Source organism: Procambarus clarkii, chromosome 77 (genome assembly GCF_040958095.1).
Source record: "Procambarus clarkii isolate CNS0578487 chromosome 77, FALCON_Pclarkii_2.0, whole genome shotgun sequence".
Classification (NCBI taxonomy): domain Eukaryota; kingdom Metazoa; phylum Arthropoda; class Malacostraca; order Decapoda; family Cambaridae; genus Procambarus; species Procambarus clarkii.
Window position 1 is genome coordinate 497,042 of NC_091226.1, and position 11,569 is coordinate 508,610.

Consider the following 11,569-nt stretch of genomic DNA (forward strand, 5'->3'; position numbering starts at 1 on the left):
CACGTTTTTGTGAATTTTCAGTCCATGGGTATTAATTCATATATATATATACGATAAAAATGATGCAAACACATAATTGATTAGATAATAACCTTAAGTACTTCATTTTCAATCATCTATTTGTTTCTCGTTAAAATACTGAGTAAGATATTGAAAAGGGGAGAAGTTCGGTTTTTATTGCATATATCGACGTTTCAGCCGGATTAGAGCGGTTTTACGTATACATCTTCCATCGGTAATATAAACGGAAAATCAAGAACATTATAGTTAATTCTAATGAAAACACATTGTTTTTTAACATTTGTATTGGAAACAACATTGTCATATGTCTTTTCTTGGATCTAAATAATACGAAACCTCGCTCTATGATTTGAAGTTAAAATCCTCAAATATGGTTATATAGTGACTTTTTTCACGTTTTTCATGTAGTTTGATATTACGTAAATATATTCATTTTTACCAATATTTCGATACTATTTCATGTAGTATCACGATATGTGATTTGGCCTTCAAATCTCAGAATTTCGCATAATATTGCATTTTAAGCAAGTTTTCTTGCATTTTGTTTCGTACGAAAAATCATCGAATATTGCAATATTTTGACGTTTATCATCTCCTTTTCCTTCATGTGATTTAAACAAAATATCATCGAATTAGACAATATTTTGCCGTTTTCCACGTTTTTGTGAATTTTCAGTCCATGGGTTTTAATTCATATATATACGATAAAAATGATGCAAACACATAATTGATTAGATAATAACCTTAAATACTTCATTTTCAATCATCTATTTGTTTCTCGTTAAAATACTGAGTAAGATATTGAAAAGGGGAGAAGTTCGGTTTTTATTGCATATATCGACGTTTCAGCCGGATTAGAGCGATTTTACGTGTACATCATCCCTCGTTAATATAAACGGAAAATCAAGATCATTATTGTTAATTCTAATGAAAACACATTGTTTTTTATCATTTGTATTGGAAACAACATTGTCATATATCTTTTCTTGGAACTAAATAATACGAAACCTCGCTCTATGATTTGAAGTTAAAATCCTCAAATATGGTTATATAGTGACTTTTTTCACGTTTTTAATGTAGTTTGATATTACGTAAATATATTCATTTTTACCAATATTTCGATACTATTTCATGTAGTATCACGATATGTGATTTGGCCTTCAAATCTCAGAATTTCGCATAATATTGCATTTTAAGCAAGTTTTCTTGCATTTTGTTTCGTACGAAAAATCATCGCATATAGCAATATTTTGACGTTTATCATCTCCTTTTCCTTCATGTGATTTAAACAAAATATCATCGAATTAGGCAATATTTTGCCGTTTTCCACGTTTTTGTGAATTTTCAGTCCATGGGTTTTAATTCATATATATACGATAAAAATGATGCAAACATATAATTGATTAGATAATAACCTTAAATACTTCATTTTCAATCAACTATTTCCTTCTCGTTAAAATACTGAGTAAGATATTGAAAGGCGGAGAAGTTCTGATTTTATTGCATATATCGACGTTTCAGCCGGAATAGAGCGGTTTTCGTGTACATCTTCCATCGGTAATATAAACGGAAAATCAGGAACATTTTAGTTAATTCTAATGAAAACACATTGATTTTTATCATTTGTATTGGAAAAAACATTGTCATATGTCTTTTCTTGGATCCAAATAATACGAAACCTCACTGTATGATTTGAAGTTAAAATCCTCAAATATGGTTAAATAGTGAATTTTTTCTCGTTTTTCATGTAGTTTGATATTACGTAAATATATTCATTTTTACCAATATTTCGATACTATTTCATGTAGTATCACGATATGTGATTTGGCCTTGAAATCTCAGAATTTCGCATAATATTGCATTTTAAGCAAGTTTTCTTGCATTTTGTTTCGTAACGGAAAATCATCGAATTTAGCAATATTTGACGTTTATCATCTCCCTTTTCCTTCATGTGATTTAAACAAAATATCATCGAATTAGGCAATATTTAGCCGTTTTTCCACGTTTTTGTGAATTTTCAGTCTATGGGTATTAATTCATTATATATACGATAAAAATGATGCAAACACATAATTGATTAGATAATAACCTTAAATATTTCATTTTCAATCATCTATTTGTTTCTCGTTAAAATACTGAGTAAGATATTGAAAGGAGGAGAAGTTCGGTTTTTATTGCATATATCGACGTTTCAGCCGGATTAGAGCGGTTTTACGTGTACATGTTCCATTGGTAATATAAACGGAAAATCAAGAACATTTTAGTTAATTCTAAGGAAAACACATGTTTTTTATCATTTGTATTGGAAACAGCATTGTCATATGTCTTTTCTTGGATCTAAATAATACGAAACCTCGCTCTATGATTTGAAGTTAAAATCCTCAAATATGGTTAATATAGTGACTTTTTCACGTTTTCATGTAGTTTGATATTACGTAAATATATTCATTTTTACCAATATTTCGATACTATTTCATGTAGTATCACGATATGTGATTTGGCCTTGCAAATCTCAGAAATTTCGCATAATATTGCATTTAAGCAAGTTTTCTTGCATTTTGTTTCGTACGAAAAATCATCGAATTTAGCAATATTTGACGTTTATCATCTCCTTTTCCTTCATGTGATTTAAACAAAATATCATCGAATATGGCAATATTTTGCCGTTTTCCACGTTTTTGTGAATTTTCAGTCCATGGGTTATTAAATTCATAATATATACGATAAAAATGATGCAAACACATAATTGATTAGATAATAACTCTTAAATACTTCATTTTCAATCATCTATTTGGTTTCTCGTTAAAATACTGAGTAGGATATTGAAAAGGGGAGAAGTTTCGGTTTTTATTGCATATATTCGACGTTTCAGCCGGCATTAGAGCGGTTTTACGTGTACATCTTCCCTCGTTAATATAAACGGAAAATCAAGAACATTATTAGTTAATTCTAATGAAAAACACATTGTTTTTTTATCATTTGTATGGAAACAACATTGTCATATGTCTTTTCTTGGAACTAAATAATACGAAACCTCGCTCTATGATTTGAAGTTAAAATCCTCAATATGGTTATATAGTGACTTTTTTCACGTTATTATGTAGTTTGATATTACGTAATATATTCATTTTTACCAATATTTCGATACTATTTCATGTAGTATCACGATATGTGATTTGGCCTTCAAATCTCAGAATTTCGCAATAATATTGCATTTTAAAGCAAGTTTTCTTGCATTTGTTTCTACGAAAAATCATCGAATATAGCAATATTTGACGTTTATCATCTCCTTTTCCTTTCATGTGATTTAAACAAATATCATCGAATTAGGCAATATTTGCCGTTTTCCACGTTTTGTGAATTTTCAGTCCATGGGTTTTAATTCATATATATACGATAAAAATGATGCAAACACATAATTGATTAGATAATAACCTTAAATACTTCATTTCAATCAACTATTGTCTCTCGTTAAAATACTGAGTAGATATTGAAAAGGCGGAGAAGTTCTGGTTTTTATTGCATATATCGACGTTTCTAGCCGGATAGAGCGGTTTTACGTGTACATCTTCCATCGGTAATATAAACGGAAAATCATGAACATTTTAGTTTGTTCTAATGAAAACACGTTGTTTTTTATCGTTTGTATTGGAAACAACATTGTATATCTTTTCTTTGATCTAAATAATACGAAACCTCGCTCTATGATTTGAAGTTAAAATCCTCGTATATGGTAAAATAGTGACTTTTTCACGTTAATGAAAAAGTTTCATATTACGTAAATATATTCATTTTTACCAATATTTCGATACTATTTCATGTAGTATCACGATATGTGATTTGGCCTTCAGATCTCAGAATTTCGCATAATATTGCATTTAAAACAAGTTTTCTTGCATTTTGTTTCGTACGAAAAATCATCGAATTTAGCAATATTTTGACGTTTATCATCCCCATTTCATTTATGTGATTTAAACAAAATATCATCGAATTAGGCAATATTTAGCCGTTTTTCCACGTTTTTGTGAATTTTCAGTCTATGGGTATTAATTCATTATATATACGATAAAAATGATGCAAACACATAATTGATTAGATAATAACCTTAAATATTTGATTTTCAATCATCTATTTGTTTCTCGTTAAAATACTGAGTATTTTATTGAAAAGGGGAGAAGTTCGGTATTTATTGCATATATCGACGTTTCAGCCGGATTAGAGCGGTTTTACGTGTACATCTTCCATCGGTAATATAAACGGAAAATCAAGAACATTTTAGTTAATTCTAAGGAAAACACATTGTTTTTTATCATTTGTATTGGAAACAGCATGTCATATGTCTTTTCTTGGATCAAAATAATACGAAACCTCGCTCTAAGATTTGAAGTTAAAATCCTCAAATATGGTAAAATAGTGACTTTTTCACGTTAATCATGTAGTTTGATATTACGTAAATATATTCATTTTTACCAATATTTCGATACTATTTCATGTAGTATCACGATATGTGATTTGGCCTTCAAATCTCAGAATTTTGCATAATATTCCATTTTAAGCAAGTTTTCTTGCATTTTGTTTCGTACGAAAAAACATCGAATTTAGCAATATTTTGACGTTTATCATCCCTTTTTCCTTTGTGATTTAAACAAAATATCATCGAATTAGGCAAAATTTTGCCGTTTTTCCACGTTTTTGTGAATTTTCAGTTTATTGTTATTAATTCATTATATATACGATAAAAATGATGCAAACACAAAATTGATTAGAAATTAATCTTAAATACTTCATTTTCAATCAATTATTTGTTTCTCGTTAAAATACTGAGTAGGATATATAAAAGGGGAGAAGTTCTGTTTTTATTGCATATATCGACGTTTCAGCCGGAATAGAGATGTTTTCGTGTACGTCTTCCATCGGTAAAATAAACGGAAAATCAGGAACATTTTAGTTAATTCTATTGCAAACACATTGATTTTTATCGTTTTATTGGATAAAACATTGTCAAATGACTTTTCTTGGATCAAAATAATACGAAACCTCGCTCTATGATTTGAAGATAAAATCCTCATATATGGTAAAATAGTAACTTTTTTACGTTAATCATGTAGTTTGATATTTCGTAAATATATTCATTTTTACCAATATTTCGATACTATTTCATGTAGTATCACGATATGTGATTTGGCCTTCAAATCTCAGAATTTCGAATAATATTGCATTTTAAGCAAGTTTTCTTGCATTATGTTTCGTACGAAAAATCATCGAATTTAGCAATATTTTGACGTTTATCATCCCCTTTTCCTTTATGTGATTCAAACAATATATCATCGAATTAGGCAACATTTTCCCGTTTTTCCACGTTTTTGTGAATTTTCAGTTTATTGTTATTAATTCATTATATATACGATAAAAATGATGCAAACACATAATTGATTAGAAATTAACCTCAAATACTTCATTTTCAATCAACCATTTGTTTCTCGTTAAAATACTGAGTAGGATATTGAAAAGGGGAGAAGTTCGGTTTTTATTGCATATATCGACGTTTCAGCAGGATTAGAGCGATTTTACGTGTACATCTTCCATCGGTAATATAAACGGAAAATCATGAACATTTTAGTTTGTTCTAATGAAAACACATTGTTTTTTATCATTTGTATTGGAAACAACATTGTCATATGTCTTTTCTTGGATCTAAATAATACGAAACCTCGCTCTGATTTGAAGTTAAAATCCTCGTATATGGTAAAATAGTGACTTTTTCACGTTAATCATGTAGTTTCATATTACGTAAATATATTCATTTTTACCAATATTTCGATACTATTTCATGTAGTATCACGATATGTGATTTGGCCTTCAGATCTCAGAATTTCGAATAATATTGCATTTAAAACAAGTTTTCTTGCATTTTGTTTCGTACGAAAAATCATCGAATTTAGCAATATTTTGACGTTTATCATCCCCATTTCCTTTATGTGATTTAAACAAAATACCATCGAATTAGGCAATATTTAGCCGTTTTTCCACGTTCTTGTGAATTTTCAGTCTATGGGTATTAATTCATTATATATACGATAAAAATGATGCAAACACATAATTGATTAGATAATAACCTTAAATATTTCATTTTCAATCATCTATTTGTTTCTCGTTAAAATACTGAGTAAGATATTGAAAGGAGGAGAAGTTCGGTTTTTATTGCATATATCGACGTTTCAGCCGGATTAGAGCGGTTTTACGTGTACATCTTCCATTGGTAATATAAACGGAAAATCAGGAACATTTAGTTAATTCTAAGGAAAACATATTGTCTTTTATCATTTGTATTGGAAACAGCATTGTCATATGTCTTTTCTTGGATCTAAATAATACGAAACCTCGCTCTATGATTTGAAGTTAAAATCCTCAAATATGGTAAAATAGTGACTTTTTCACGTTAATCATGTAGTTTGATATTACGTAAATATATTCATTTTTACCAATATTTCGATACTATTTCATGTAGTATCACGATATGTGATTTGGCCTTCAAATCTCAGAATTTTGCATAATATTGCATTTTAAGCAAGTTTTCTTGCATTTTGTTTCGAACGAAAAAACATCGAATTTAGCAATATTTTGACGTTTATCATCCCTTTTTCCTTTGTGATTTAAACAAAATATCATCGAATTTGGCAAAATTTTGCCGTTTTTCCACGTTTTGGTGAATTTTCAGTTTATTGTTATTAATTCATTATATATACGATAAAAATGATGCAAACACAAAATTGATTAAAAATTAATCTTAAATACTTCATTTTCAATCAACCATTTGTTTCTCGTTAAAATACTGAGTAGGATATTTAAAAGGGGAGAAGTTCTGTTTTCATTGCGTATATCGACGTTTCAGCCGGAATAGAGATGTTTTCGTGTATGTCTTCCATCGGTAAAATAAACGGAAAGTCAGGAACATTTTAGTTAATTCTATTGAAAACACATTGATTTTTATCGTTTGTATTGGATAAAACATTGTCAAATGTCTTTTCTTGGATCTAAATAATAAGAAACCTCGCTCTATGATTTGAAGTTAAAATCCTCATATATGGTAAAATAGTGACTTTTTTACGTTAATCATGTAGTTTGATATTACGTATATATATTCATTTTTACCAATATTTCGATACTATTTCATGTAGTATCACGATATGTGATTTGGCCTTCAAATCTCAGAATTTCGAATAATATTGCATTTTAAACAAGTTTTCTTGCATTATGTTTCGTACGAAAAATCATCGAATTTAGCAATATTTTGACGTTTATCATCCCTTATCCTTTATTTGATTCAAACAATATATCATCGAATTAGGCAAGATTTTCCCGTTTTTCCACGTTTTTCTGAATTTTCAGTTTATTGTTATTAATTCATTATATATACGATAAAAATGATGCAAACACATAATTGATTAGAAATTAACCTCAAATACTTCATTTTCAATCAACCATTTGTTTCTCGTTAAAATACTGAGTAGGATATTGAAAAGGGGAGAAGTTCGGTTTTTATTGCATATATCGACGTTTCTGCAGGATTAGAGCGATTTTACGTGTACATCTTCCATCGGTAATATAAACGGAAAATCATGAACATTTTAGTTTGTTCTAATGAAAACACGTGGTTTTTTATCGTTTGTATTGGAAACAACATTGTCATATATCTTTTCTTTGATCTAAATAATACGAAACCTCGCTCTATGATTTGAAGTTAAAATCCTCGTATATGGTAAAATAGTGACTTTTTCACGTTAATCATGTAGTTTCATATTACGTAAATATATTCATTTTTACCAATATTTCGATACTATTTCATGTAGTATCACGATATGTGATTTGGCCTTCAGATCTCAGAATTTCGCATAATATTGCATTTAAAACAAATTTTCTTGCATTTTGTTTCGTACGAAAAATCATCGAATTTAGCAATATTTTGACGTTTATCATCCCCATTTTCTTTATGTGATTTAAACAAAATATCATCGAATTAGGCAATATTTAGCCGTTTTTCCACGTTTTTGTGAATTTTCAGTCTATGGGTATTAATTCATTATATATACGATAAAAATGATGCAAACACATAATTGATTAGATAATAACCTTAAATATTTCATTTTCAATCATCTATTTGTTTCTCGTTAAAATACTGAGTAAGATATTGAAAAGGGGAGAAGTTCGGTTTTTATTGCATATATCGACGTTTCAGCCGGATTAGAGCGGTTTTACGTGTACATCTTCCATCGGTAATAAACGGAAAATCAAGAACATTTTAGTTAATTCTAAGGAAAACACATTGTTTTTTATCATTTGTATTGGAAACAGCATTGTCATATGTCTTTTCATGGATCTAAATAATACGAAACCTCGCTCTATGATTTGAAGTTAAAATCCTCAAATATGGTAAAATAGTGACTTTTTCACGTTAATCATGTAGTTTGATATTACGTAAATATATTCATTTTTACCAATATTTCGATACTATTTCATGTAGTATCACGATATGTGATTTGGCCTTCAGATCTCAGAATTTCGAATAATATTGCATTTAAAACAAGTTTTCTTGCATTTTGTTTCGTACGAAAAATCATCGAATTTAGCAATATTTTGACGTTTATCATCCCCATTTCCTTTATGTGATTTAAACAAAATACCATCGAATTAGGCAATATTTAGCCGTTTTTCCACGTTTTTGTGAATTTTCAGTCTATGGGTATTAATTCATTATATATACGATAAAAATGATGCAAACACATAATTGATTAGATAATAACCTTAAATATTTGATTTTCAATCATCTATTTGTTTCTCGTTAAAATACTGAGTAAGATATTGAAAAGGGGAGAAGTTCGGTTTTTATTGCATATATCGACGTTTCAGCCGGATTAGAGCGGTTTTACGTGTACATCTTCCATCGGTAATATAAACGGAAAATCAAGAACATTTTAGTTAATTCTAAGGAAAACACATTGTTTTTTATAATTTGTATTGGAAACAGCATTGTCATATGTCTTTTCTTGGATCTAAATAATACGAAACCTCGCTCTATGATTTGAAGTTAAAATCCTCAAATATGGTAAAATCGTGACTTTTTCACGTTAATCATGTAGTTTGATATTACGTAAATATATTCATTTTTACCAATATTTCGATACAATTTCATGTAGTATCACGATATGTGATTTGGCCTTCAAATCTCAGAATTTCGAATAATATTGCATTTTAAGCAAGTTTTCTTGCATTTTGTTTGGTACGAAAAATCATCGAATATAGCAATATTTTGACGTTTATCATCTCCTTTTCCTTCATGTGATTTAAACAAAATATCATCGAATTAGGCAATATTTTGCCGTTTTCCACGTTTTTGTGAATTTTCAGTCCATGGGTTTTAATTCATATATATACGATAAAAATGATGCAAACACATAATTGATTAGATATTAACCTTAAATACTTCATTTTCAATCAACTATTTCCTTCTCGTTAAAATACTGAGTAAGATATTGAAAGGCGGAGAAGTTCTGATTTTATTGCATATATCGACGTTTCAGCCGGAATAGAGCGGTTTTCGTGTACATCTTCCATCGGTAATATAAACGGAAAATCAGGAACATTTTAGTTAATTCTAATGAAAACACATTGATTTTTATCATTTGTATTGGAAACAACATTGTCATATGTCTTTTCTTGGATCCAAATAATACGAAACCTCGCTGTATGATTTGAAGTTAAAATCCTCAAATATGGTTAAATAGTGACTTTTTTCACGTTTTTCATGTAGTTTGATATTACGTAAATATATTCATTTTTACCAATATTTCGATACTATTTCATGTAGTATCACGATATGTGATTTGGCCTTGAAATCTCAGAATTTCGCATAATATTGCATTTTAAGCAAGTTTTCTTGCATTTTGTTTCTAACGGAAAATCATCGAATTTAGCAATATTTTGACGTTTATCATCCCTTTTCCTTCATGTGATTTAAACAAAATATCATCGAATTAGGCAATATTTTGCCGTTTTCCACGTTTTTGTGAATTTTCAGTCCATGGGTTTTAATTCATATATATACGATAAAAATGATGCAAACACATAATTGATTAGATAATAACCTTAAATACTTCATTTTCAATCATCTATTTGTTTCTCGTTAAAACTACTGAGTAAGATATTGAAAAGGGGAGAAGTTCGGTTTTTATTGCATATATCGACGTTTCAGCCGGATTAAAGCGGTTTTACGTGTACATCTTCCCTCGTTAATATAAACGGAAAATCAAGAACATTATAGTTAATTCTAATGAAAACACATTGTTTTTATCATTTGTATTGGAAACAACATTGTCATATGTCTTTTCTTGGATCTAAATAATACGAAACCTCGCTCCATGATTTGAAGTTAAAATCCTCAAATATGGTTATATAGTGACTTTTTTCACGTTTTTCATGTAGTTTGATATTACGTAAATATATTCATTTTTCCCAATATTTTGATACTATTTCATGTAGTATCACGATATGTGATTTGGCCTTCAAATCTCAGAATTTCGCATAATATTGCATTTTAAGCAAGTTTTCTTGCATTTTGTTTCGTACGAAAAATCATCGAATATAGCAATATTTTGACGTTTATCATCTCCTTTTCCTTCATGTGATTTCAACAAAATATCATCGAATTAGGCAATATTTTGCCGTTTTCCACGTTTTTGTGAATTTTCAGTCCATGGGTTTTAATTCAATATATACGATAAAAATGATGCAAACACATAATTGATTAGATAATAACCTTAAATACTTCATTTTCAATCATCTATTTGTTTCTCGTTAAAATACTGAGTAAGATATTGAAAAGGGGAGAAGTTCGGTTTTTATTGCATATATCGACGTTTCAGTAAAGCGGTTTTACGTGTACATTTCCCTCGTTAATATAAACGGAAAATCAAGAACATTATAGTTAATTCTAATGAAAACACATTGTTTTTTATCATTTGTATTGGAAACAACATTGTCATATGTCTTTTCTTGGAACTAAATAATACGAAACCTCGCTCTATGATTTGAAGTTAAAATCCTCAAATATGGTTATATAGGTACTTTTTTCACGTTTTTCATGTAGTTTGATATTACGTAAATATATTCATTTTTACCAATATTTCGATACTATTTCATGTAGTATCACGATATGTGATTTGGCCTTCAAATCTCAGAATTTCGAATAATATTGCATTTTAAGCAAGTTTTCTTGCATTTTGTTTCGTACGAAAAATCATCGAATATAGCAATATTTTGACGTTTATCATCTCCTTTTCCTTCATGTGATTTAAACAAAATATCATCGAATTAGGCAATATTTTGCCGTTTTCCACGTTTTTGTGAATTTTCAGTCCATGGGTTTTAATTCATATATATACGATAAAAATGATGCAAACACATAATTGATTAGATAATAACCTTAAATACTTCATTTTCAATCATCTATTTGTTTCTCGTTAAAATACTGAGTAAGATATTGAAAAGGGGA